Below are 26,630 nucleotides of genomic sequence, written 5' to 3' on the forward strand. Positions count from 1 at the left end.
TTACAACAGTACAATGCAGGGACATGCCCTTTGATCCACAGTGTCCATACCAAACATGATGCCAAGCTAAACCAATCTTCTCTGCCTGCATATGATTCATATCTCTCCCCCCCCCCCCTTGAATAAACTTATTCCATACTCATGTGATCTTTAATAACACATTAATTGCATTCACCGCAGCTCAAACATTGTTTTTTAGCTTAACTTATCTATTATGAAAATAAGTGGGATGGGCCTGCAGTCTTGATGTTTAAGAAAGAACTGCAGATGCTGGAAAAATCGAAGGTAGACAAAAATGCTGGAGAAACTCAGCGGGTGAGGCAATATCTATGGAGCGAAGGAATAGGTGACGTTTTGGGTCGAGACCCTTCTTCAGACTGTTATCTATATTACTAAATCTCTGTTCTTGACCGCTTTTGGCCTTCTGTGCTGCGATTTCCGAGAGAACGCCGCGACCTACGGCTGTCATTTTTGGCCACCTTGCTCAGAGCCCCTCTCCGCCGCATGTGTGCCAAGGATTTTTCCCGTCGATGAAAAATGACAGAGATATTAATGTTTTTACACAATTTCCCATTCTCTCTGCTGCCCCTGCTGGAGGGAGGGGGAGGGACTATAAAACCAGGAAGTGGTGTGCCTCAATCAGTCTCTGCAAGTGGTGTGCCTCAATCACTCTGCAACATGGAGGGCACTCTGAGCAAATTTCTTCACACCTGTGAGTAAGTACCCTTAATGTGGTTTGAAAATGAAAATATGGTTAGTTTGAAATAAAAAAGCACTGCCTGCAAATGGTTGTTTGTGGGGTTTGGGTTCCTCTCTCTCCCCACCTCTCTCTCTCCCTATCCCTCTCTCTCTCCCTATCCCTCTCTCTCTCCCTATCCCTCTCTCTCTCCCTATCCCTCTCTCTCCCTATCCCTCTCTCTCCCTATCCCTCTCTCTCTCCCTATCCCTCTCTCTCTCCCTATTCCTCTCTCTTTCCCTATCCCTCTCTCCCCCCCTCTCTCTCCCCCAGCCCCCTCTCCCTCTCACCCTTTCCCTCCCTCTCCCTCTCCCTCTCCCTCTCCCTCTCCCACTCCCCCTCTCCCACTCCCCCTCTCCTCTCCTCTCCCCCCTCTCCTCTCCTCTCCCCCCCTCCTCTCCTCCCCCCTCCTCTCCTCTCCCCCCTCCTCTCCTCTCCCCCCCTTCCTCTCCTCTCCCCCCCTCCTCTCCTCTTCCCCCCCTCTCTCCCTCCTCCCACACCTTTCCTCTTCTCCTCCTCTCCTCTCCTCTCTCCCCTCCCCTCCTCTCCCCTCCTCTCCCCTCCTCTCCCCTCCTCTCCCCTCCTCTCCTCTTCCCCCCCTCCTCTTCCCCCCCCTCTTCCCCCCCTCCTCTCCCCCCCCCCCTCCTCTTCCCCCCCCCCCCTCTCCCCCCCCTCCTCTTCCCCCCCCTCCTCTTCCCCCCCCCTCCTCTTCCCCCCCCCCCTCTTCCCCCCCCCTCACCTCTCCCCCCCCCTCCCTTCTCCTCTCCCCCCCCCCCCTCTCCAGAGCATGTATTGCTTGTAAACAAGGCCCTCAAGGAGCTGTCATCCTCCAGCAACTTGAGGATAAATCTTTGATCCTCGTGGATGGCGACATTTACCTTCCACAGGTACATTCAATTACCTGTCTCAGCTCTTGGCTGTCATCCATGCGTCACATTGTCCTCTAATATATTTTCATCATATTCCTGCTGTCACTCAGTTAAAGTTAAATGATTTAAGTTAATTGATCTCTTCTTGATTTCAGTGCAAACCCTGCTTGCCCCTGTGCCCAGTAGTATTTTTATTTTTCCGTCATTCTATCTTTGTCCAATCTTATTAAAATTAATGCCAACCCATTTACCTTACAGTTAATTACTTGTGTAATTGTCTTTTAAGCATTTAAGCATTTCCTTCCCTCCATTATCATCCATGATATCTAATCATTCAATTCAGTCTATGCCACTGCCCCTCAAACTCAGCACCCTCACCAACCTGTTTCCAAGTTGGTTTACTCATGCTCCCCTCTAACAGTATTCTCATACCTAACCGTCTTTCATCTTCACCAGGTCTCCCTGAGCATTTGCAAATGTTCAATTGCTCTACCCATTCATCAGATTCACTTTGTAAAACTGAGTTCCTCTATAAATTTCCATGCCAACCTTTGATGTTGCAGTTACCTAGGCCTTCATATATTCCAGCATTAGCAACAACAAAATGTTCGTGGATACCATACCTGTTTCTTTCAAGACTATATTAATAATATCCTCTCAAGGTTGAGCGTCTCATTGTTTTGAAGTTAAGGGCCTGTCCCACTTGGCAGTCATTTGCGCGCCATTTACATGACCTCCAAAAATGTGGTTGTCATGTTGTGACACACGGGTAGCATGTGGGTAGCGCGGGACGGGCGCATGGAGAGGCGTGGTGGAGTGTGAAGTTGCGCGCGGTATCACGCGGCGCTCCAGGATTTCGTGCTGCACGAAATCTTCGCGTGCCACCTGCGTGACGTATCGTGTACGCATGCTGACACATTGGGTGTGCACGCTGATGCATTGGCGTCGCACACTGGCGTCCCGACGTCTCGCGTGTATCGCGTGGTGACGCATGGTTACGTCACCGTGCATAATCATGTGTCTCCGCGCGCCGCAGGGTATTCTAATGACGTCACGCGCACCAGACGGCATGATGACGTGTGATTTGCTCGCGACATCACGCGTAACGACCCCTGTCGACCTATTTTACATATGAAGTGTAAATGAGGTGCAAAGGATGACCAAGTGGGACAGGCCCTTTAGTTTTCCATGTTTTGGAATGATCATTGAAGGTATTGCCTCTTTCTTTCCACACCTCCCTCCCCCATGTAATGATTATCAAAACTCTGAATTTTCTGCAGCTGAATTTTGAGAGAATCAGTCTTTTTTCCCCCTCTCCTGATCAAACACTATTCATTTGATACTCTGTGGCAATATTCTTCTTGGCTGAACTAGATTGTGCCCACACAAAACATCCTTTAGAAGCCAAAATGGGGTTTCAATATACAAATGCTAAATTCTACTTTCATAAGACTTTCCACATTTGCATTTACTTCAATTATATCAAAATCCGGGTCTATTTTAAAGTAGGTGCCCATTACAATCTTTCCTTTATCACCCTTCATGTACTCCAGCATGTTTGGGTATGCATCACTTGCATTGTGCCCCACACTATATTCTCTGCTTTACCCATAATCCTCCAACATTTTCACCACCTCCAACATGATCCCACCACTAGTCACATCTTCCCATCTCCACCCCTTTCTGCCTTCCGCAGAGACTGTTCCGTCCGCAACTCCCTGGTTAACTCACCCCTTCCCATCCAAACTCCCTCTCCCCAGGTACCTTCCCCTGCAACCGCAGGAGATGCAACACCTGTCCCTATACCTCCTCCCTCGACTCTGTCCAGGTACCCCGACAGTCCTTTCAGGTTAAGCAGAGATTCCCTTGCACCTCCTCCAACCTACTGTGTCCGTTGCTCAAGGTGCGGACTCTTGTACATTGGCGAGACCAAACGTAGACTATGCAATTGTTTCGCTGAACACCTTTGATCGGTCCACCTGGACCTACCTGATCTCCCGGTTGCCAAACACTTTAATTCCCCTCCCCATTCCCACACTGACCTTTCTGTCCTGGGCCCCCTCCATTGTCAGAGTGAGGCTAAACACAAATTGGAGGAACAGCATCTCATATTTCACTTGGGCAGCTTACACCCCAGTGGTATGAATATTGATTTCTCTAACTTCAAGTAACCCTTGAAGTTCTCTCTCCGTCCCTCCCCCACCCAAGTCGTACCAGCTTCAAAGTGGTCTTGTTGAGTCCCATTGCCCGTACTCGCTCCAACCAAGCACACAGCTAACGGTGGCCTGTGTCCTTTATCATTGTTACTTTTTTGCATATCTTTCACTCATTTGTTCTTTATGTCTCTACATCATCGTCTATATCGCTTGTTTCCCTTTCCCCTGACTCTCAGTCTCAAAAAGGGTCACCAGAGATGCTGTCTGACCTGCTGAGTTACTCCAGTTTTTTGTGTCTATCTTACCCAACAACTTGTTCTTAAAATCCTTATCCCTGGCTTCCTATTTCCTATTTCCTATTCTGTCATTGGGTATACGTGGTATTGGGTATATCTCCATTTTGCTTCCATTCCATTAATGGCAGTTCCTACATGTTTTGGGTCTAATTTTTGGATTTGTTTTGCTAAACTTTTCCCCTTTTTACCTTTCAGGACTTTAAAAAAAAATAAAAAATTTCAGTTCCATATCTTTCAGTCTATCTTTACACACCTCATTGGATCCAGGAACTTGTAACAAATGACCACATGCTTTTCCTTTTTCAGAACAAAATTTCTAGCCTTTGTTCACGCATCTGCCAATCAAATGCCCCTCTAATACTTACCACATTCTATCCTGTCCCCACCTCTTTGCCAGCTTTCTCTCTCTTACTACAATCAGTTTGAAGAAGGCTTCATCTAAAAGTTGCCCGCTGAGTTATTCCAGCACTTTGTATTCTGTGCAAGATTCCAGCATCTGCTGTTCCTTGTATCTACGAGCACTGCAGTTCCATCCTCCCTGAGGAAATAGACAACCACCCTTCCTCTTTTACCTACTTCTCTTTGACACCTGTATTCATGTACCATGGAATATTGACCTGCTAACCATGGCCTCCTCTCACCACATCCCTGTTGTGGCTATAATATCCCAGTCCCCCAAGCCAATCCACACACTGGGTTAATCTGCCTTGCCTGTTAAACCTCCAGCATTGAAGTAAGTACAGTTTAAACCACTGAGGCTTTCTCTCTCTTTGCCGTGCACCAAACAGGCACTCTTATCCTGTCTGCTAATCTTGCTTTCTATGACTACAATATCTTCCTCCTTTCTCCTCTGGGACCCTCCCCCTTGCCAATCCAGTTTAAACCCTTCAGAGTAACATTAGAGTCCCACTTATACAGGTCACTTCTGCCGCAGAAGAGATCCCAATGATCCCAAAACCTGATCTCCTGCCCCCTGCATCAGTTCCTTAACTACATATTAACTTGGCCTATCCTTCTATTCCTACCCTCACAAGTGTGTAGCACGGGGAGTAGTCCAGGGATTACCACTCTCGGTGATACAGTGTGGAAACAGGTCCCTCGGCCCAACCTGCCCACACCAGCCAACATGTCCCAGCTACACTAGTCCCACCTGCCTGCTTTTGGTCCATATCCATCCAAACCTGTCCTATCCATGTACCTGCCTTTTTCTTAAATGTGGGATAGTCCCTGCCTCAACTACATCCTCTGGCAGCTTGTTCCATACACCCACCACTCTTTGTGTGGGAAAAGTTACCCATCAGATTCCTATTAAATCTTTTCCCCTTCACCATAAACTTGTGTCCTCTGGTCCTCGATTCACCTACTCAGTGCATCTGCCTGATCTATTCCTCTCATGATCTTATACACCTCTATAAGATCACCCCTCCTCCTCCTCCTATGCTTCAAGGGATAGAGTCCCAGCCTACTCAACCTCTCCCTACAGCTCAGACCCTCTAGCCCTGGCAACATCCCTGTACATTTTCTCAGTACCTTTTCCAGCTTGACAACATCTATCCTATAACATGGTGCCCAGAACTGAACACAATACTCTAAATGCGGCCTCATCAACATCTTATACAACTGCAACATGACCTCCCAATTTCTATACTCAATACTGACTGATGAAGGCCAATGTGGCAAAAGCCTATTTGACCACCATATCTACCTGCGACTCCACCTTCAAGGAATCATGCACCTGCACACCTAGATCCCCACTCCTCACACCCTGCCATTTACTGTGTAGGTCCTAACATAGAAAATAGGTGCAGGAGGAGGTCATTTGGCCCTTCGAGCCAGCACCACCATTCATTGATGTCATCCAGCTGCAGATCCAATTCCATCACTCGGTCAGTCAGGAGCTGCAGCTGGACTCACCTATAGGTGTAGTCCTCGGGCACACTGAAAGTTTCCCTGACCTCACATTTTGCAAGAGGAACATTCCCTGAAGAAGGGTCTCGACCTGAAACATCGCCAATTCCTTCTCTCCACAGATGCTGCCTCACCCGCTGAGTTTCTCCATCGTTTTTTGTCTACCTTCGATTTTCCAGCATCTGCGGTTCTTTCTTACACCAATGACCTAACTGCCATCCCCATTGCACTTAGACTCAAGAAGAAAGTCTCAAAGACAAAAAATTAGACTCTCCTTATCTTGCAGTCCCCCTCTGCTCAGGCTTCTTATCAAAGCCTCTCGAGTCAAAGCCTCGACACTTACCCACAAACATTGCTGCTACTCTGCACCCTCTCCTGGCTGGTTACTCAGTAGCTCAGTTGTTCACACGGTGCTCTTTTAAACCTTCCCGTTGCTGCTCTGCTCCGCTCTGTTTCCCGGCTGGAAACAAGATTGGGGAATAGTTGTGGCACAGACACTGATTTCTGATGCACTGTTTTAGACACAACCTAAGAAGAACTTTCCATTTCCTACACTTTGTTTCCATTCGTTAACCAACTCTCAATCCATGGTAATTTATTGGGGAGAAGGAATGGGTGACGTTTCTTTCCTGGGCCTCCTCCATTGTCAGAGTAAGGCCCAGTGCAAATTGGAGGAACAGCACCTCATCTTTTGCTTGGGTAGCGTACACCCCAGCGGTATGAACGTTGACTTCTCTAACTTCAAGTAACCCTTGCTTTCCGTCTCTCTCCATCCCCTCCCCCTTCCCAGTTCTCCCACCAGTCTTACTGTCACCGACTACATTTTATCTCTGTACGGCCCACTCCCCTGACATCAGTCTGAAGAAGAGTCTCGACCCAAAACGTTACTCATTCCTTCTCTCCAGAATTGCTGCCTGTACTGCTGTTGCTCCAGCATTTTGTGTCTACCTTCGATTTAAAGTAACATCTGCAGTTCTTTCCTACACATGCTAATTTATTGCCATCAATTCCATTTTTCTAATCTTGTCACTGACATATGTGAGCTTTTCAAAAGCACTGAAAATCCATATATACCATATAGAGTTGTGCCTAATCGTCTCTGAGATACAACTCAATTATATTTTTATTTTCTATTTGTCTTAAGATCACATCTTTTATTCCTCCGAGTGCTCCGGTTTCCTCCCACGTCCCAAAAATGTGCGGGTTTGTAGGTTAATTGGCCTTCTGTAAAATTGCCCCTCGTGTGTAGGGGTGTATGTGAAAGTGGGATAACATGCAACGTGTGTGAACGGGTGATCAATGGTCGGCATGGACTCACTGGGCCGAAGGGCCTGTTTCCATGCAGTATTTTTCAATCAATCAATCAATCGATTCATGTATTTTCCCACTGCCGATGACAGATTAGTATTTCCTTTCATTATGAATGTGCAAAGATGTTTAGGCAGAAATTTCAATCATAAATCTATTTTAGAAACCGAGCACTGTCTAAAGTTCAATTTGTGTCCAGATTATTGACTGCACCTGAAGTGCAAACATTTACTGATAAAGTCCTGTACATCTATACTAATTATTCACTCTATTGACTGAGAATTAATACTTAATTGACTGCACATTGAGTCCAACTTTCACTTGTATTTATTTTAATTTTGAATTTGTTTTAAATTAGTTATGTCAATTAATTGCTTATAAATGCATTTATTTGTCACACTAGTTTTTAGTGACCTACATCATGCCTCAATATAAACTATTTAATGTTCACTGAATGCTCATGTTTTTGAATGCTTTTGTAATCTGAATTCCTTATGTTCCCCCAGTTCTGGTTTGTTGTGCATCTGATGTTTCTTTCTTCTTCCATGGGGGATGTTCCTTCATGCCAATGGCTAAAGCTCTTGAATTCCCACCCAAAGGCTATGTTGAGATTCCCCTTAACCCCTCCCTCCCCTCTCTGCCCAAGTTTGTTTGTATCCAACCGTGTGCTGCCTGGTGTCAGAATGGGTGTAATGATTTCCTTTGGGAAATTTTAGCCATGGTGAAAGTGCAACATTGATGCAAGATGTTGCTTTGTGATGATCTGTGTTTTGGATTGTTTTGTTTCCCTTCTTATAGTTGATCTAAAAATGTTGTTAGATTTGAGCTGACAGGGATGCATTCAATATTGTTATGAAAACCCCAAGAAGCATATGGTCAGGAGATGTTTGTTTCCCATTTCTAATGCTTACTTGAAAAATACATTGAATTTTTCTCTTGCTGAAGTTTGGTCCTCGTGGGAATTTTTTCCAGAGATAATTTACAAGAGCTAATTCACTTATTGACCAGATTGTGGGATGTTGGAGGGAACTAACATTTTCACAGCAGGAATGAGCAGACACCAACCACACAGACAACACTGTATGTCAAGATTGAAGCCAGTTTGCTGGATCTGAGGCAGCAGCACACCCTGCTGTATTACCGTGTCGATTTTTGTTGCTTCATGGTATTTGCCTTCTGTGAAGGATAGAGAAGCTCATGCATAGAGGACGAATGTCCTGGTCAATGTTGGAACTTGTCATTTTGATAAACTCAAGACCGGTCTTGCTTGGGGAAATTGCATTGGATGTTAGTTTAGTTTAGTGACACAGCATGGAAACGGGTCCTTCGGCCTACTGATCTCATGCCGACCATTGTTCACTGGTTCACATTAACCTGATGTTATCCCACTTTCTCATCCATTCCCTACACACTAGGGACAATTTACAGAGGCTAATTAATGTACAAAGCTGCACCTATTTGGGATGTGGGTGGAAACCGGAGCACCTGCAAGAAACCCACAAGGTCACAGCGAGGAATGTGCAATGCCATGCAGATAGCAATCGAGGTCAGGATCAGACCCTGGTCTCCGGCGCTGTGAGACTGCAGCTCCACCAGTTGCGTCACTGTGATTTGGGGGGTAAAAAAGAATGATGATGTTCAGAGAGCTGCTTGTGTCTTTGTAATGCCAAGGTTGATGTGGCGAGTTGTGCACGAAGGCAAGTTTCACATATGAGTGAGCCATGAGTGGGAACTGAATCAAGATGCTGATCCTCACCAAAACCAAAATGCTATATGCATTCTTGTAGGGAGGAGAGTTAAAAAGAATGGTGACAGAAGATTGAAGTGATATGACTGGAAGGGAAAGTTTAGATATACAGTCAGAGGAGGAAAGCTAGATTAATAAAGTTATCGGAACAGAAGGAAATGAGTAGCTGAAAGAAATGGGGAATGATATGTAGAGTATTAAAATATCGAAGAGGTCTGGAAAATCAAAAACCAAAGAAAAAATCAATTGTGTAGCAGGTGAAACATTGGATTGAGTAGAAGAATGGGTGGCTAATACGGAGCAGGCTAGGTATATATATATATATATATATATATATATATATATATATATATATATATACTGATATATATATCAGTGGGCCTCAACATTTTACAACTTTTTGCAATTACAAAATTATAAGAACATTTCAAAGAGATATGGATTACATCCTACATTAAGACTAACATGTAGATACAGTGAGTATTAGAAAAAAATAATAGAATGTAATTGTTTATTGCTCGAGAAATGGAAGAAAATGTTGGGATGCTTTGTTTCAGTTATAAAGGCATTGGTGAGACTTTATCTGCAGTTTTGCCTTTCTTATTTAGGCAAGAATGAGGGCAGTATCAGGAAGATAGGACAGATGAATGTGTAGCTGAGGAGTTGGGGCAGGGATTCATATTTTTGAACCATTAGGATCTCTTCTGGGGCAGGGGTGACCTGCACAAGATGGATGGGGTGTACCTGAACTGTGGGGAATCAATATCCTGGCAGGCAGGTTTGCTGGTGCTACATGGGTGGGTTTAAACTATACTGGCAAGGGGTGGGTTACAATGCAGGATTGAGGCGGGTGAGATGTGGGAAGTTGGTATGGATGGTGAAGAAAGAAAGTTCAGTGGACAGAATAGGCAGGAGCATGGTAGGGATGGGAGGAAGTTGGATTGAATTGCACTTATTTAATGTGAGAGGCCTGATGGGTGAGGTAGATAAACTTGGGGATTGGATAGGTATGAGCAATCGGACATGGTAGCCATTACAGAAACCTAGCTCAGAGCGTAACAGGACTGGCAGGATAATGTTCCAGGGTACAGGTGCTACAGGAGAGGTAGAGGAGGGGGTGTTGCTTTATTGATTAAGGAGAATGTTATGGCAGTCGTCAGTGATATGTAACTGCACAACAGATATGTAAACCTAGTACTCTGCAAACACCATAATAAAGAACAAAAAGGTCAGTATATATATTTAAAAAAAATAATAATAATAGTGCAAAGGTAAAAACATTGCCCCCTAGTCTATGTAATTCAATGCTTATATGTAGTTAATCATAGTCTGATGGTTGTTGGGAAGAAGCTATTCCTGAAACTGGACATTACAGTTTTCAGGCTCCTATACCACCTTCCTGATGGCAGTCTGGCCAGGGTGGTGTGGGTTACTGATAATGCTGGCAGTCTTTATGAGGCAGCAAGTCTTGTTGATCCCTTCGATGGAGGGGAGGTCAGTACCCATGACGGACTGGGCAGTGCTCACCACTTTTTGCAATCTTTTTTGTTCTTGTGCGTTCAAGTTGACGAACCAGGCCATGGTGCAACTAGTCAATATGCTCTCTACTGTACACCTGTAGATGTTCAAGTGGATATTGGTAGACACAATGAATCTCCTCAATCAAGTGCGAGGTGTTGCACTTTTTCAAGTCAAATGTAAGTGGAAAAGATACAATTGAATGCATAACCATCAACAGTTGGGCGAATCATGAACCAGGGGCCACAGTCTTAGGATAAAGGGGAGGCCATTTAAGACTGAGGTGAGAAGAAACTTTTTCACCCAGAGAGTTGTGAATTTGTGGTATCCCCTGCCGCAGAGGACAGTGGAGGCCAAATCACTGGATGGATTTAAGAGAGAGTTAGATAGAGCTCTAGGGGCTAGTGGAGTCAAGAGAAACGGGGAGAAGGCAGGCACAGGTTATTGATTGGGGACGATCAGCCATGATCACAATGAATGGCGGTGCTGGCTCGAAGGGCCGAATGGCCTCCTCCTGCACCTATTTTCTAACCTGCAATAATCTAACAGCATTGATGTACAGAGGGTTCCTGGGATCCAAATCAATAGCTCCCTGAAAGTAACAATGTAAGTAGATAGAGTGGTAAAGGAGGCATAGGGTATGGAAGTATAGAAATGAGGAACTGCAGATGCTGGTTTACAAAAATTAGACATAAAGTGCTGGATTGATGGCAGCACCCTGGAGAAGATGGATATGTGATGTTTCAGGTCGGGACCCTTCTTTAGACTGATTGTGGGGCAGGCAGGGGGAAGTAAACTAGAAGCGAGGAGGGATAGGGCAATGCCTGGGCATTAATAGTTGAACATAGGCGAGGGGCTTTTGATAGGAAGATGGTTGAACAAAGGCCAGAGATGAAAAAACAAAGTTTGGAACAAAAGGATTGAAGAGTTGTGAAGTCAGAGGAAGGAATCCAGGTGGGCTGAAGGGCCTGTTTCCACGCTGTATCACTAAACTAAACTAAAATGTTACAGTCCCCTTCATAATGTTCGGGACAAAGACCCATCATTTATTTATTTGCCTCTGTACTCCACAATTTGAGAATTGTAATAAAAATTCCATCTTAACACCAAAAAAACAAAGGAGATAGTGGTGGACTTCAGGAGGGGGAGGAGGAGGACTCAAGCAACGCCGATCACCATTAAGGGCACTGAGGTGGAGGTGGTTGCTAATCACAGGTACCTTGGGGTGCAGCTTGACAGTGAGCTGAACTGGAAGTGTCATATGGAGGCGGTGTACAGGAAGGGACAAAGCCGACTGTATTTTTTAAGGAGGCTGAGGTCTTTTAATATCTGCCAACCCCTACTGTGCAGTGTCTACCATTCAGTGGTGGCCAGTGCTCTGTTTTTTGCTGTGGCCTGTTGGGGAGATGGCGCCCGTATAGCGGATAAAAACAGACTGGACAAACTAATCAGGAAGGCCGGCTCAGTGGTCGGGGCTGAGCAACGAACGGTCCAGCAGGTGGCAGAGGCCAGAACTCTAAATAAACTAGGTTCTATAATGACAAACCCCACTCACCCACTCCATGCCCTGAAGGTGATCAAGAGCAGCATCTTCAGTCAGAGGCTGATTGCACCAATGTGCAAAACGGAGAGATACAGGAAGTCCTGTTTACCAGCTGCTATAAGACTTTATAATGAGCATAAATAACTGCACTTTTTTTAAAATTAATTGTATTTTAACTTGTATTTTAACGTATTTTAACTTGTTATGTATGAAAGCGTGGTGTTATGTTTGTCTTGAAGCTGTCGTGGCACTGTAATTTCCTGAAAAGGATTATTAAAGGAATAATCAATCAATCAATCAATCAAAATAAATCACGTGGTTAAAGTACACATTGTCAGATTTTATTAAAGGCCATTTTTATACATTGTGGTTTCACCATGTAGAAATCACAGCTGTGTTTATACATAGTCCCCCCATTTCAGGGCACCATAATGTTTGGGACACATGGCTTCACAGGTGTTTGTAATTGCTCATGTGTGTTTAATTGCCTCCTTAATGCAGGTATAAGAGAGCTCTCAGCACCTAGTCTGTCCTCCAGTCTTTCCATCACCGTTAGAAACTTTTATTGCTGTTTATCAACATGAGGACCAAAGTTGTGCCAATGAAAGTCAAAGAAGCCATTATGAGACTGAGAAACAAGAATAAAACTGTTAGAGACATCAGCCAAACCTTAGACTTACCAAAATCAACTTTTTGGAACATCATTAAGAAGAAAGAGAGCACTGGTGAGCTTACTAATCACAAAGGGACTGGCAGGCCAAGGAAGACCTCCACAGCTGATGACAGAAGAATTCTCTCTATAATAAAGAAAAATCCCCAAACACTTGTCCGACAGATCAGAAACACTTTTCAGGAATCAAGTGTGGACTTGTCAATGACCACTGTCTGCAGAAGACTTCATGAACAGAAATACACTGCAAGATGCAAACCACTGGTTAGCCGCAAAAATAGGATGCCAGGTTACAGTTTGACAAGAAGTACTTAAAAGAGCAACCACAGTTCTAGAAAAAAGTCTTGTGGACAGATGAGATGAAGATTAACTAATATCAGAGTGATGGCAAGAGCAAAGTATGGAGGAGAGAAGGAGCTGCCCAAGATCCAAAGCATACCACCTCATCTGTGAAAAACGGTGGTTGGGATGTTATGGCCTGGGCATGTATGGCTGCTGAAGGTACTGGCTCACTTATCTTCATTGATGACACAACTGCTGATGGTAGTAGCATAATGAATTCTGAAGTGTATAGACACATCCTATCTGCCCAAGTTCAACCAAATGCCTCCAAACTCATTGGCTGACGGTTCAGTCTACGGCAAGACAATAATCCCAAACATACTGTGAAAGCAACAAAGGAGTTTTTCAAAGCTAAAAAATGGTCAATTCTTGCGTGGCCAAGTCAATCACCCGATCTGAACCCAATTGAGCATGCTTTTTATATGCTGAAAAGAAAACTGAAGGGGACTAGCCCCCAAAACAAGCATAAGTTAAAGATGGCTGCAATGGGCCTGGCAGAGCATCACCAGAGAAGACACCCAGCAAATGTTGATGCCCATGAATTACAGACTTCAAGCAGTCATTGCATGCAAGTACATGCAACAAATTACTAAACATGACTACTTTCATTTACGTGCCATTACTGTGTTCCAAACATTATGGTGCCCTGAAATGTATAACTATGTATAAACACAGCTGTAATTTATACATGGTGAAACCAAAATGTATAAAAATGGCCTTTATTAAAATCTGACAATGTGTACTTTAACTACATGCGATTATTTTTCTATTACAAATCTCAAATTGTGGAGTACAGAGGCAAATAAATAAATGATGGGTCTTTGTCCCAAACATTATGGTGGGCACTGTAGGTGGGGCTTTGGAAAGGGGGAGAGGGAAGAAAGGGGAATGTGTTGGGGAGTGTGGGTAGGTATATGAAGAAGTTGGTCAGACTTGGATACAAAGTGCTGGTGTAACTCAGCAGGTCAGGCAGCATCTCTGGAGAACATGGATAGGCAATGTTTTGGGTTTAGACCCTTTTTGAAACTGATTGTAGAGCAGGGGAGAAGAAAGCTTGAAATGGGGAGAGGCAGGATAAAGTATGGCAGGTAATAGGCCGTGGGGGGTTTTGATAGGCAGCTAGTTGGAACAAAGGCCAGAGATAAGAACAGAAGCTGTGTGACAGGTTTAAAGAGCTGTAGATTGTGAAGTGAGAGGGAGGAAAGTAGCGGGGGGGAGGCAAGGTGGTGGATGGGAGAAATAGGTGGGAGTACATGTGGGGCACAGGGGAGGGAAGGTGGGTGGGGTACGGTAGAGAGATGGAGGTAGGGGAGAAAGTGTGTGTGTGTGGGTGTGGGGGGGGGGGGGGGGGGGGTTGGGTAGGGATTAGTTAGAGGTTACTAAAAAATGGTGAATTAAATGTTCATACTGTTGTGTGTAAGCTGCCCGAGCTCTCAATGAATGAATGAATGAATGTCTATTCTATTCTATTCACGATGCCATGGCTATCTCTTAGCAACATGCATAGTCCATATCACCCCTCCATTCCCTGCATATCCATATGCAGGATTCAGAACATGAGGTGCTGTTCCTCTGGTTTCTATTTCGTCTCCCTCTGGCAATGGAGGAGGCCCAGGATAGGAAGGTTAGTATCGGAATGGGGAGTTAAATGGGTAGCAACCAGGATATTCTACAGGCCTTTGAAGAAGGGTTTCGGCCCGAAACGTTGCCTATTTCCTTCGCTCCATAGATGCTGCTGCACCCGCTGAGTTTCTCAGGCACTTTTGTCTATCCTACAGGCCTTGGCAGACCAGTCGCCATGTGTACGCATGGTCTTGCCAATGTACAGGAAGTCACATTGGGAACACTAGATGCAGTTGATTAGGTTAGAGGTGGTGCACGTGAACCTGTGTCTCACTTGGAAGGACTGCTGGGATCACCGGATAGAGACGAGAGAGGAGGTATAGGGACAGGTTTACTTCAGAGATACAGTGCGGAAATTACAACGCATGGGTTACATCTATTGCGGTTGCAGGGCAAAGCATCTCGGGAGGGCTAGTTTGATTGGGAAGGGATGAGTGATGAGTGAACCAAAGAGTTGTGAATGTAGCGGTCTCTGCTTAAGGCGGAAAGGGATGGAGATGGGAAGATGTGACTTCGGTCCAGTCACAATGGAGGTGCTGAACACGTCAGAGTATGATGTAGTGCAGGGGTCGGCAACCTACGGCCCTTGGGCCAAATGCGGCCCATAACCTGATGAAGGCCAAAATGCCAAAAGCCTTTATGACCACCTTATCTGCCACAATCAGATTTGTGAGACACGACCTCCCACGTACAAAACCATGCTGACTGTCCCTAATCAGCCCTTGCCCATCCAAATGCCTGTATATCCTATCCCTCAGAATATTCTCCAGTAACTTACCAACCATAGATGTTAAGCTCACTGGCCTATAGTTCCCAGCATTCCCTGCAGCCCTTCGTGAAAGGAGGCACGACATTTGCCACCCTCCAGTCTTCCAGCACCTCTCCTGTAGTGCGACTTGGGTGGGGGAGGGATAGAGAGAGAGAGAGAGAGAGGGAATGCTGGGGCTACCTGAAGTGAGAGAAATCAATATTCATACCACTGGGCTGTAAGCTGTCCTAGAGTAATATGAGATGCTGTTCTTCCAATTTGCGTTTAGCCTCACTCTGACAATGGAGGAGACTGAGGACAGAATAGGAAGGAATAATGTGTAGGAATAGGAAGGAGAATTAAAATGTCCAGCAACCGGGAGATCAGGATGGTTCACGTGGGCAGAGCGTAGGTGATAATTAAGTACCTTTGAGTTTGCAGCCCCATCCAAATTCAGGTACACAAAATGAGATTAGAGTTTTTAATTTAGTGTACCAAGCTAGAAGTATTTAGGAAGAAAAGATTGCATGCTTTCTCAGTTGTTAAAAACAATCCCAATGGTGTGCAGTGTTTTGTAACTCTTTATTTGGGAATAAATACATGCCTATGGTGACAATTAGTTTTTTTGTTAGAAGAGTGGGGCCATAATATTGGTTGTAATGCAAATTGATCTGCGGATAGCCTAAGTGGGAATGCTGCAGATTGCAATCATGTGAATTGAATAGACAGAAACAAATATTTCCAATAAATGGATGCTGCTGAGATTGTTTTGAAAATAAAGTAGGGAAGACTTTATTTGTTTACAACCTTTGTTCTGTTAGTAATCCAAACCAATGAAGATTTTTTTGAAATGGTCAATATTGTGATATAGAACAATCTTTCAGTCGGATATGTGAGCAGCTGTTTCCATGAACAGCGATGCTCTGATTGACACTAGATAATCAATAGCTTGTGTAGGAAGGAACTGCGGATGCTGGTTTCACCAAAGATAGACCCAAAATGCTGGAGTAACTCAGCAGGACATGCAGCATCTCTGGATTGAAGGAATGGGTTACGTTTCAGGTCGAGACCCTTCTTCAGACTGAGAGTCAAGGGAGAGGGAGACACAGAAGTATGGAAGGGAAGGTGTGAAGAAAATAAGACATCAAAAGGGATGAGGATCAAGGAAAATGAGGAATAGATCATTGTTAGCTCGGAGAAGGTGACAGCGAAGCATACAATGTAAAATGTTTAATCAGGAAGACAGTCAGACTGATCAGAGATCTAGGATGGGGAGGGAGGGAGGGATAGGAATGGAGAGAGAGGGAAAGCAAGGGTTACAAAGTTAGAGAAATCAATATTAATACCGCTGGGTTGTAAGCTGCCCAAGCGAAATATGAGGTGCTGTTCCTCCAATTTGCGTTGGGCCTCACTCTGACAGTGGAGGCGGCCCAGGACAGAAAGGTCGGTGTAGGAATGGAAGTTAAAGTGTTTAGCAGCCGGGAGACAGGTAGGTTTAGGCAGCGGGCGGAGAATAGATAAATCTATAGCTTGCTTCCACCAAAGAATAAAGGACCAGATGATGGTCCATATTTTAATGATGTTCATTGATAAATAAGCATTGGCCAGGACACCTCCTTTACTTTGAAATAATGCCTTGAGGTCCTTCAGGTGAATCTTTTAGGGACAGCACAGTAATGCTGCGATTTATATCTTCAGCAACACTGATTAAATCCTGACGTCCAGTGCGATGTGGAGTTTGCACATGCTAACTAACTTGTGGGGGTTTCTCATGGATGCTTTTGCCTTCCACACCCCAAAGATGTGTGTTAGTAGAGAGTTAAGAGAGAGTTAGATAGAGCTCTAGGGGCTAGTGGAGTCGAGGGATATGGGGAGAAGGCAGGCACAGGTTATTGATAGGGGACGATCAGCCATGATCACAATGAATGGCGGTGCTGGCTCGAAGGGCCAAATGGTCTCCTGCACCTATTTTCTATGTTTTCTATGTTAATTAACCTCTGTAAATTGTCCATATTGTGCACGAATCTGAGGAGGAATAGATTTGATTTGGGGTGAACAGATTTTCGGGAAAAGTGGGGAAGGGGATTTCTCTGTACTGGAATATATTTAATCGGTCAAAATGGTCTCCTGAGTTGTCAGGAAATATTGAGCGTAGAGAGAAGATGGATCTTTAGCTTGTGTAGGAAGGAACTGCAGATGCTGGTTTAAACTGAAGATAGACACAAAAAGCTTGAGTAACTCAGCGGGACAGGCAGCATCTCTGTAAAGAGGACTGGGTTTCAGGTCGAGACCCTTCAGACTGGTTAGGCATAAGGGAAACGAGAGATATAGACAATGATGTAGACAGATAAAGAGCAATGAATGAAAGATATGCAAGAAAGTAACGATGATAGAGGAAACAGGCCACTGTTAGCTGTTGGGTGAAAATGAGAAGCTGGTGCGACTTGAGTGGGGGAGGGATAGAGAGAGGGAATGCCGGGTCTACCTGAAGTGAGAGAAATCAATATTCATACCACTGGGCTGTGAACTGCCCAAGCAAAATATGAGAAGCTGTTCCTCCATTTTACATTTAGCCTCACTGACAATGGAGGAGGCCGAGGACAGAAAGGTCAGTGTGGGAGTGGGAAGGAGAATTAAAGTGTTTAGCAACTGGGAGATCAGGCAGGTACAGGCAGACCGAATTAAGGTGTTCAGTGAAACGATCGTCCAGTCTACATTTGGTCTCGCCGATGCATAAGATTCTACATCTTGTACAACGGATACAGTAGATGAGGTTGGAGGAGATGCATGTGAATCTCTGCCTAACCTGAAAGGACTGTCGGGGTCCCTGGACAGAGTCGAGGGAGGAGGTATTGGGACAGGTGTTGCATCTTGTGCAGTTGCAGGGGAAGGTACTTGGGGAGGGGGTGGTTTGGGTGGGAAGGGATGAGTTAACCAGGAAGATGCGGAGGGAATGGTCTCTGCGGAAGGCGGAAAGGGCGAAGATGGGAAGATGTGATTAGTGTTGGGATCCATTTGGAGGTGGCAAAAATTTCAGAGTGTTGTATGCGACGGCTGATGGGGTGAAGGTAAGGACTAGGGGGACTCTGTCTCTGTTGTGACGAGGGGGAGCAAGGGAGGAGCTGTGAGGTACTGAGGGGACACGAGTGAGGGCCTCATCTATGATGGGAGAGGGGAACCCCCATTCCCTAAAGAATTAGGACATCTCGGATATCCTGGTATGGAACACCTCATCTTGGGCGCAGATGCGGCGTAGATGGAAAAAATTGGGAGTAGGGGGTAGAGTCTTTGCAGGAAGTAAGGTGGGAAGGAATATAGTCGAGATAGTTGTGGGAGTCAGTGGGTTTGTGATAGGTGTCAGTCGATAGTTTATTTCCTGTGATGGAGACTGTGAGATCAAGAAAGAAAGGGAGATGTCGGATATAGTCCAAGTATATTTGAGTGCAGGATGGAAATTGGTGGTGAAGTTGATGAAGCCCATGAGTTCTGCATGGGTGCAGAAGGTAGCACCGATGCAGTCGTCAATGTAATGGAGATAGAGTTCGGGAATAGGGCCTGGAACAGGGATTGTTCAACGTACCCTACAAAGAGGCAGGCATAGCTGGGGGCCATGTGGGTGCCCATAGCTACACCTTGGACTTGGAGGAAGTGGGAGGAATCGAAGAGAGGGGAATTCGATGGTTCTGCAGTTGAGGAAGAAACGTAAGGCTTTCAGGCCTTCCTGGTGGGGGATGCAGTAGAGTGACTGAAAGTCCATAGTAAAGATGAAGGAGCGGGGGCTCTGAAAGCGGAAGTTATTAAAGAGACGAAGGGCATGTGAGCTATCTTGCAAATAGGTCGGGAGAGATTGGACCGGGGGGGGATAGGATGGAGTCGAGGTACGTGGAAATCATTTCAGTGGGACAGGAGCAGGCAGCAACAATGGGTCTGCCAGGGCTGTTGTGTTCATGGATTTTAGGGAGATGGTAAAAATCGGTTGTGCGGGGCTGGGAAAACGATTAGGTCGGAGGCTATGGAAGACAGCAAGAAGTGATGAAAGTAGCATTTCCCAATGTGAGGAGAATCTTAAAAATTAAATTATTGTTAAATTACAGGAAGATGAGATTGTATGCCATTCTTGAGTTGATTCCATTCTAAACTGGAGATAATACTCTAAATACGGCCTAACCAACGTCTTATACAACTACAGCATGACCCCCCCAACGTCTATATACAATAGGTACACAAAATTGCTGGGGAAACTCAGCGGGTGCAGCAGCATCTATGGAGCAAAGGAAATAGGCGACGTTTCGGGCCGAAACCCTTCTTCAGATTGATGGGGGGTGGGGAAAGAAAGAAGGAAAAAGGGGAGGAGGAGGAGGAGCCCGAGGGCGGGCGGATGGGAGGAGACAGCTGGAGGGTGAAGGAAGGGGAGGAGACAGCACGGGCTAGCCAAATTGGGAGAATTCAATGTTGATGCCATAAGGACGCAAGGACCCCAGACGGAATATGAGGTGCTGTTCCTCCAATTTCCGCTGTTGCTCACTCTGGCAATGGAGGAGACCCAGGACAGAGAGGTCGGATTGGGAATGGGAGGGGGAGTTGAAGTGCTGAGCCACCGGGAGGTCAGGTAGGTTATTGCGGATCAATATACAATACTCTGACTGATGGCCAAAGTGCCAAAAGCCTTTATGACCACCCTATCTACCTGTGACACCACCCTCAAGGAAACATGTACCTGCACTCCTAGATCCCTCTGCTCCACAACACACCCCCGAGGCCGACCATTCACTGTGTAAGTCCTGCCCATGTTAGACTTCCCAAAATGCAACACCTCACATTTCCCTGTATTAAGCTCCATCAACCATTCCTCAGCCCACCTGCCCAGCCGATCAAAATCCTGCTGCAATTTTTGACAACCTTTTTCACTATTTCAAATACCACCCACTTTTTTGTCATCTGCAAACTTGCTAATCATACCATGTACTTTCTCATCCAAATCATTGATATAGATGACAAACAGCGACACGGAACCCTGAGGCACAGGTCTCCTGTCCGAAAAGCAACCTTCCACCATCACCCTCTGCTTTTTCCATGAAGCTAATTATCTATTTGGCTATCTCTACTTGGATCTCATGTGCTCTAACCTTCCAGAGCAGCGTGCCATGGTGTATAGGATAATGAGGGGAATACCCAGAGTAGGGAAATCAAGGAACAGGGGACATAGGTTTAAGCTGAGAGAGGAAAGATTTAATAGGAACCTGAGAGGTAACATCTTCATGCAGAGTGTGGTGGGTATATGGAACGAGCTGCCTATAGCAGGTACTATAACAACATTTAATTGACATTAGCACAGGTAGATTGATAGGAAAAGAGGGATATGGGCATAAGGGGCAGGTGGGACTAGTGCAGATGGGGCACCTTTGTCAGCATGGGCAAGTTGGGCCAAAGGGCCTGTTTCTGTTTCTGTGCTGTATGACTCTGACTCAATCACTCTAAACTGGTGCACCTGGAGGAACCCCATACAGTCACAGTAAAAACGTGCAAACTGCACGCAGGCAGCACCCGAGGTCTAATTGAACCCTGGTCTCTAGCTCTGTGAGGCAAAAGGTCAATCAACTGCGCCACTATGCTGCCCTGACTGTTGGGATGCTTGATCCGTACTGCAATCAAAATTTCATTTTATCCATATTCACAGTTCAGAATGCTTTAATGTGACCTTAAAGTTACTTTAATATCATCTTGAACATTTTCAGCCTTGCTGTCGTAAGCATAATCACCGGGGCACGTTCAATGCACAACTTATTTAGTTTTAGAGATACAGCATGTAAACAGGTCCTTCGACCCACTGAGTCCGTGGCAACCAGCGATCACTGGTTCTATCCTACACATTAGGTACAATTTACAGAAGGCAATTAACCTGCAAATTTACACGTCTTTCGAATGTGGCAAGAAACTAGAGCACCTGAAGAAAATCCATGTGATCATAGAGAGAAGGTACAAACTCCGTACAGACAGCACCCGTAGTCAGGATGGAACCCGGGTCTCTGGCGCTGTAAGGCAACAGCTGTATCACTGTGCCGCTCAAATTAAAAATGCATCTATCTTTGACTGCCATTATTGGAATACGAGGGTTATTCATACATTGTGAAGGTGAGGGCAATCACGGTGGCACAGCGGTAGAGTTGCTGCCTTACAGCAAAATGCAGTGCCAGAGATCCGGGTTTGATCCCGAATACGGATACTGTCTGTATGGAGTTTGTACGTTCTCCCCGTGATCTGCGTGGGTTTTCTCTGACATCTTCGGTTTCCTCCCACATTCCAAAGACGGACAGGTTTGTAGGTTAATTGGCTTGATTAATTGGCTTGATAAAAAATGTAAATTGTCCAAGTTGGCGATATGCAGAGTACTGCCCTGCCTACTACAACATTCAGAAGGTTCAGAAGGATGCAACATTAAGGAAATCAATGCATGTGTAAGCACCATAGCAGCCAACGTGTGTGAGAGAGCGAACAGGCTGGAATGAATCATCGCCGTGTTGGGATGTGTTGTTAAGTCTGTGGAAAATGAAGGGCTATTGTTGTTATTGAGCAAAACATATAGTGTTGGAGGAATTCAACAGGTCAGGCAGCAATGAGAAGAGGACGTTTTGGATCGGGACCTTCTTCAGACAGTTTGATCTGCAGTTCCTTGCGTCTCCATTGTTGTTATTTAATGGGCATAGATAGTTTGACTGAGTCAGCAATTATGCCTAGAAATGATGTATAATTTGTAGTAATGTAAGTGCTTAACAATGCACAGTGGGAACTGTCTGTATTGACATGAGTGTTGGTGGAATTCATTCATTTTTTCGTTTTCAAATGAAACAAACTACTGCTTTGACAACCCATTGCAAAGAGAAATGTCAGGTGAGATATAAACGTGTCAACGATGATGCCTTCAGAATCATCAGATTGGTTGTCATGTGTATCAGGATACAGTGACATTTTTTGGGGGGAAATCATATGTACAACAGACAGCGCAAAAGAGAAAGGAAACTGCAAAATGTAGCGGTCCAGATACGGAGAAAGTGCAGCTAAAAAATGTGCAGGAGTCACAATGAGGTAGATGGAAAGATCGGGAATTCATCCTTAACATATGACAGGTCTGTTCAAGTGTCTGATGACAGCAGGAAGAAGCTGTTCTTAAATCTGGTGGTACATACCTTCAAGCTTTTGGAACTTCTGCCAAAGGCAGAGGGGACAAGAACGAATGACTGAGGTCTGAATGGTCATGGATTGATTATGTGGTTGCTTTACCAAGGCGCTGTGAAATGTAGGTGGAGGAGGGGTTGATGAGAGGGGGAGGCAGGTTTGTGTGATAGACACCGCTGCTCCCATTACTCTGCAATTTCTTGCTGCCTTGGGCAGAGCAGTTGCCATAACAAGATGTGATGCTTCCCTATAGGATGCTCTCTATGGTGCACCTGTGGCAAGAGTCATTGGAGGCATGCCAAATTTTGTTAGACTTCTGAGGAATTAGAGGCATCAATGTTATTTTTTGGCCATAACTTCGATGCGGTTGGACCATGTCAAATATTTGTTGACGTGTACACCTAGCAACTTGAAGCTCTGGATCATCTCCACTTTAGCACCATGACTGCGGATTGGTGTGTGTACTTCCACCCTGCTTCCTCAGGCTGATGGCCAGCTCCTTAAAGATTGTTGTCCTGATACTAAGCTCTCTACCTTGTTCCTGTACTGTGTCCCATCTTTGTCTCACATCTGGCCTACTGTACTGATGTCATTTACAAACTTGTAATGGATTCAGACTAGGATTTGGCTGCACTGTCGTGAGTGTATAGGGAGCATAATGAGGGGCCAAGAATGCAAGCTTGTGGAGCATTAGCGTTCAGAATTATTGTGGTGGATGACTTTTACCCTATCCTTACTGATAGCGATCCATGGGTAAGGAAGTCAAGGATCCAGTTGCAGAGGGAACACTGTCGTAAATTCAGTTTGGAGATGAGTTTGATTGGTGTTAAAGTGTTGAAGATGGAACTATTTCCGATACGTAGGAATCTGACATGGGTGACCAGTCTGAAGAAGGGTCTCGACTTGAAACGTCACCCATTCACCCATCCCTCCAGGGATGCTACCTGTCCCGCTAAGTTACTCCCACATTTGTGTTTATCTTCGGTGTAAATCAACATCTGCAGTTCCTTCCTACACATAGGTGTCCTTGTTATCCAGATAAAGTAAAAAAGTAAAGTAAAGTAGCCTTTATTGTCATTCAGACCTTGCGGTCTGAACGAAATTTTGTTGCCTTGCAGTCCTACATATAGTAAAAAATGGCAAAAACACACACAAAAAACACAAATTAACATCCACCACAGTGAGTTGAATACTCCTCACTGTGATGGAAGGCAAAAGTCTTAAGTTTTTGTCTCTTTCCTTCTTATTCTCCCTCTGCGCCGAGGCGATCCAGGCTTCCGATGTTGTGACCCCGCTGGGCGATGGTAAGTAATGTCAGTCCCGCGGCTGAATCCGAGCTCCGCGAACGGGCCGGTTCAGCTCCGCGGCCCGGGGTGGTCGAAGCCGCCGAAGCTGCGGCCCTCCAGTCCAGAGGACACAGCTGTTGTCGCGGGAGCTCCGCAGAACAGGTCACCAACCTGCGAGCTCCTGACGATGTCGTCCACCGGGCCCGCGGCCGGTCCTCCGATGTCGGATCGCTGCTGCCGCTGCCTCTGCCCGCTCCGAGGTCTGGTGGCTGCTGCCGCAGTCGCTGCCCGCTCCGGGGTCGGGTCGCCACTGCCGCTGCCCGCTCCGGGGTCGGGTCGCCACTGCCGCAGCCCGCACCGGGGTCGGGTTGCCGCAGCCCGCACCGGGGTCGGGTCGCCGCAGCCGCTGCCTGCGCCGAGTTCGGGTCGCCACTGCCGCTGCCCGCTCCAGGGTCGGGTCGCCACTGCCGCAGCTCCGAGGCCGCCAGCTCCACTATTAGGCCTCGGCGCAGGCGGAGACGGAGACGGGGGATACGACAAGAGAAGTCGCATCCCCCCGAAATAAGAGACCAAAACCATGTTTACTCCCCCCCCACCCAAGGATGTGTAAGGCCAGGGAGATGGTATCTGCTGTGGATCTGTCATGCCGATAGATGATTGCAGTGGATCTAGGCTGTCTGGGAGGCTTGAATTGATGTTTGCCTGTGACCAGCCTCTTGAAGCACTTCACAATAGTGACCATCAGTCGCTAGATGATAGTTATTATGGCTCACTATCTCTTCTAGCTCCTGGATATTAGTGGTCTCCGTAAAGCAGATGAGAACTACAGACTGGCAGGGGAGAGGTTAGAGTTGCCCTTCTTGCTGGTCCGTGCAGGTTCTGGGACACTGTCAGACCAGTTGATTTCTGTGGGTTTGTTCTCAGGAACGGCAATACAATGGTTGTGATGGTGACCATGGGTAACAGGTGCACCCTGGACTGTTGGGGCAGGTGGCATCATACCCCATACCCGCTATTTAAAGTAATTAGAGAATAGGGCGCAGCGATAGAGTTGCTACCTTAAGGGCCTGTCCCACTTGGCCATCATTTGCGCCTCATTTACGCGTCATGTAAAATAGGTCGACGCGTCGTGATGCGTGGGTGCGCGTGAGTGACGCACGCATTGCGCATGATGAGGTGTGGAATCGCATGCGGTGGCGTGCGGTATCATGCGGCACTCCAGGATTTCGTAGTGTAATGAAATCCTCGCGCGCCACCTGGGTGACGTATCACGTACGCACGCTGACACATTGGCTACGCACGCTGACGCATTGGCCTTGCAAGCTGGTGTCCCGACGTCTCACGTGTATCGTGTGGTGACGCATGGTTACGTCACCGTGTGTCGACGTCCGTAACCATGCGTCGCCGCGCGCCGCAGGGTATTCTAATTACGTCACGCGCACCAGGCGGCTGTGCTGACTAGTGATTTGCGTGCGACGTCGCGCATCACGACAAGTCGACCTATTTTACACATGACGCATAAATGAGGCGCAAATGATGGCCAAGTTGGACAGGCCCTTTACAAAGCATACGGAGCCAGAGGCCTGGGTTCGATACCAACAACGGGTGCTGTTTGTACGGAGTTTGTACGTTTTCCCCGTGACCTGCACGTTTTCCCCGAGATCTTGCATTTCCTCCCACGCTCCAAAGATGTACAGGTTTGTATGTTAATTGGCTTGGAATAATGAGCTAATGTGTGTAGGATAGTATTAATGTGCGGGGATCGCTGGTCGGTGTGGACTCGGTGCGCCAAAGGTTCTTGGTTCTTGGTTTCTTGGTCCTCCAAAATATTCCAAATGGAATTTAAACTGGAGGTGGTGAAGGGAGGGCTTAAGCCAGAAAGGGTTATTGGGAAGAAAGAGCTACTTTAAATTTAGTTGCATCTGGTTGGTAACTATAGTAGGGTGGAGATTATTCCATGCTTTAATTGTGCGGGGGAAGAACGAATTGCTGTACACATCTGTCTTTGTAGCTGGGATCACAAATTGCATCAAATGCCCTCGTCTGCTCCTAATTGATTAGGGTTTGGTGTAGGTCTTGTAATCTATGTCGAGCTGACCATTTAACATTTTGTTAAAACAGGTCAAACGGTGAGTTTCACGTCTGTCTTGGAGAGGGTTCCACCCCAGAGGATTCAGAAGTTTGGTGACACTCGTTTCTCTCTCATAGGTGTTAGTAACAAATCGGGCTGCCTGTCTTTGGACACGTTCGATGGAAGAAATGTTTTATTTGTGTATGGGTCCCATGCTGCAACTGCGTAGTCCAAATGAGGTCTAACGAGGGTGAAGTATTGCTTCTCCTTGACAGAAGTTGAACAATGATGAAAGTTGCGCCTCAGAAAGTTTAGGACACCTGTTGCTTTCACCGTTGCATGATGAGTCTGACCATTCCAACGCAGATCATTCTGCAATTTGATGCCAAGATACTTGGTTTGTTTGGATTCTTCAAGGGTGGCACCAAGTATGTTGTAAGATGTTTCGCCTGGATTCCTCTTTCTGGTGACACGCATGGTTTCACATTTGGAAGGGTTGAAAGGGCCTGTTTCCGCACTGTATCTCAACTAAACTAAACTAAATACAACTTGTTGTGGAGAGGTCCATTATTGCCAGGGATACACTCTGACTTTACGTTGTTGATGAAGTTGAAAACTACTATGCATTTTTCAAAA

At 46.0% G+C, this 26,630-nt stretch overlaps 1 protein-coding gene and 1 long non-coding RNA gene across 3 annotated transcripts in view; one reads left to right on the forward strand and one right to left on the reverse strand.

Moving 5' to 3' along the window:
- The window catches only part of pcgf5 (polycomb group ring finger 5), a 227,368-nt gene that overhangs the window by 15,484 nt on the left and 185,254 nt on the right, over nucleotides 1-26,630 (forward strand). The gene's annotated exons all lie outside the window — the stretch shown is intronic.
- LOC116980990 lies at nucleotides 20,438-26,623 on the reverse strand. The gene is made up of 3 exons (XR_004414136.1): nucleotides 26,612-26,623; nucleotides 26,115-26,120; nucleotides 20,438-20,543 (listed from the first exon to the last, which is right to left on the reverse strand). It is a non-coding gene; the product is annotated as an uncharacterized LOC116980990 (long non-coding RNA).

Source organism: Amblyraja radiata, chromosome 15, assembly GCF_010909765.2.
Source record: "Amblyraja radiata isolate CabotCenter1 chromosome 15, sAmbRad1.1.pri, whole genome shotgun sequence".
Lineage (NCBI taxonomy): Eukaryota > Metazoa > Chordata > Chondrichthyes > Rajiformes > Rajidae > Amblyraja > Amblyraja radiata.